This window comes from Balaenoptera acutorostrata, chromosome 4 (genome assembly GCF_949987535.1).
Source record: "Balaenoptera acutorostrata chromosome 4, mBalAcu1.1, whole genome shotgun sequence".
Classification (NCBI taxonomy): Eukaryota; Metazoa; Chordata; class Mammalia; order Artiodactyla; family Balaenopteridae; genus Balaenoptera; species Balaenoptera acutorostrata.
The window spans coordinates 114,121,074-114,123,858 of record NC_080067.1 but is presented as its reverse complement, the minus strand read 5'-3'; the positions used below and the strand labels follow the sequence as shown (position 1 = coordinate 114,123,858).

At 50.6% G+C, this 2,785-nt stretch overlaps 1 pseudogene; it reads right to left on the bottom strand.

The window, feature by feature from the left end:
• Window positions 1-684: 684 nt before the first annotated feature.
• On the bottom strand, window positions 685-2,015 carry LOC102998903 (elongation factor 2-like; annotated as a pseudogene).
• Window positions 2,016-2,785: the final 770 nt, after the last annotated feature.

Genomic DNA, 2,785 nt, shown 5'->3' with positions numbered 1-2,785 from the left:
CATTAAAACAAAGACCTTCCTGTGGTGGTCACTGTCTGGCCACCCTCGTCACAGTGCCAATGATTTTATTCACCCCACAGCGGTGGAATGGACCCTCCCGCAAAACTTTTGGTTAGGCTCTTAAGACGTATTATGCCACATTCAATTAGGAGGGTTTTTTGTTTATTTGTTTCACAGTCAGTACCATATCTTTATTCCAATGGCACTAATGCAGCTGGAGGTGCTTATAGTGACACTGCACAAGATTTCCTACCTTCTAGTTTCTGTCCAAAGAGAACGTCTACCCGCCTGTTCGTTCCCTCTTTCTGGGGGAAAATCCCCTATGGTCCATTTACGCAATTAAACCTCTTACTGCGCCTATTTTTAAAATTTGGGGGGCACTTGAGTTTCCCTCTGAGGAACAGAAAGTCAAAGTATCGGGTATCCCATCCCCTCCCTCAGCTCCACAAGCCAAATAAATACCTGTAGCGAGGGCACTTCTCTTGCCTCTGAAATCTTGAAATGAACATCAGAAGAAATGGCATCACGTGTTCCTGGTGAGTGTTGGCCCAGAGTACGCTCCAGAAATCTGTCAGACGGAGCATCGCTGTGTCTGGACTCTCCAAAGGTGTCGTGAGGAGAACGCGAAGGCTTATTGTTGTGGTGGATATCGCGGCTGGGAGCCCGTGCGGCGCCGAGTCCCGCCTACAATTTATCCAGCAAGTCGGCCGGGGCTGGGATGCCTTCCGTCAGGCCTCTTTGCTCGTCGGTCTCAGCCCCCACCTGGCTGGGGTTGCCGGTTCTGCCAAAGGGATCTCTGAGCAGGATCTGCCATCGGTCAAACACGCACTGGGGGAAAGCCCGGCTGTCGGCTTGGGCGGGACTTCGGCTTGGGCGGGACTTCGCCTTGGCGGTGAAGCCAAAGGATTTCGTTTTCAGGCACGTAGGCCTGCACCACAAACATGGGGCTTCCGGGCACCTGGAAGTCCTCAAAGACGTGTCCCTGCTTCCAGTTCAGGACAGGATAGATGCCACCGACCACGTGTTCCAAACAAGCGTTCCCACAGAAAGACGAGCTCCAGGAGCTGGGGCTGGGCGGTCAGCAGGCCCCGCAGACGGAGCGCGGCCCGGCAGTGGGGATGATCCGGCCGCCCCCGCGCTCAGTGACGTCTGCGCGCAGCCTCATTATCATGGACATCAGCGCGCATGTCACGCAGGTGGTTCTCCTCACACACTGGCTTCCTGCTTGGTAGTTCCCTGGAAGCTGCGCACGCCGTCCTTTGTCTCGTTGAGGTACTGCACGGCCTTGGCGGTGTCGGTGAGGACTTGGGGGCAGGTGCCGTGGGGTCCAAAGCACCTCTTCTTGCGGGGCTCGGCCGCATCCCACTCATACTCCTCCGCCAGGTAGCGAGTTTGCTGCTTGAGCTCCTGGCAGGTGGAAACCTCATCCTGTTCGGTGTCCTTGGCCAGGCCGTCAGGGAAGGGCCACACCGTTATGTACAACCCATTGTGCTTGTTGGGGGACCCGGACAAGCAGAGCACGTTCAAGTCGTCGCTTAAGGTCTCACGGCACAAGAAAACTGGGTCGTATTTCTTGATGGGAATCAGACACAGCCCTCCTCCGCGTCCTTCAGGTGGATCTCCAGGTGCTGCTCATCGGCCCCCACAAAGATGTGCTCACCTGATTCCTCTATGATGCCCTGCACTGTAGCGTCGGCCTCTTGGCCCCCCGCTTAAGACCCTCTACCAGCTTGGGCAGGTCAGCCAAGTACTTGGCCTCCAAAGTAATCCTGACAACTGGGGCTCACGCTGAACTTCATCACCTGCATGTTGTGGGCATATTCAGAAATGGTGATGGTGCCCGTATTCACTGGGAACTGGTCGATGCCCAGCAGGCCCATAATGTTCCTCCAAGGCATGTCCTCGTTGAGCTCCACATAACGTCCCATCGTAAGGATTATTCTCTGGATCGGCTTCAGGTACAGATTTTCCTTCCTCTGGGGCATGAAATTGGGGGCACGTATTGTGGTGATCATTTCGCATTGTATACAAATGTCGTATCCTTATGTCATACACCGAAGACTAATATAATGTTATATGTCAGTTATACCTTGATAAAAAATTATTTTTTTACAAAAAAATTAAGAAGGTATGAAAAGGTTTATTACTCACGTAATGAAACTTTCTTTAGAAAGCAGGGACATCTCCCAAGCAGGTCCAAAAGTGTCAGCTTGAGCGAAAGAAGAGACTAGTTTGGCTTTTATCGTGATTCAGGGATAGCGTTGGAGTGAGCGTTCCTGTGAGTAGGCTAGGGTTTGCATGGTTTGAATTTCTGGCTGTTGCCAAAGGAGGGAACACCTAGTCTTTCTCATCAGCTTAGTAAGTTGTGTTGCAGAAGGGGGAAGAAGTGGTAGAAAACTGTCAGCAGTTAAATGTCAAAAATGAAGTCAGAGTGTTTCATTAAAATGCCACATGAGTTCTCTACTTCAGGGCTTTTGCAACTACTACTTTATCTTCCATGAGTTATCTTTCTACTGATAAAAATATAGCAAGATGTTGATGATTTCGTCTGTTGTTCTATAATTGTGGCTTAAGCTGAGAATAAACTACCTTAAGTACTTCACACTTTGCATTCAGAGAGCCACCAGAAGTTGGAATTATTGAGAGGTGGAAGTTAGAGAATGCACATGTGTCGACCCTGTTCATCCCCACCAACTACTATAGAATGCAGATTGCCAAATAAGAATGTGATTGGTGTCTGGGGAAGATTCTCGTTCATGGAAAGTGAGCCTTTCTCACTTTGAAG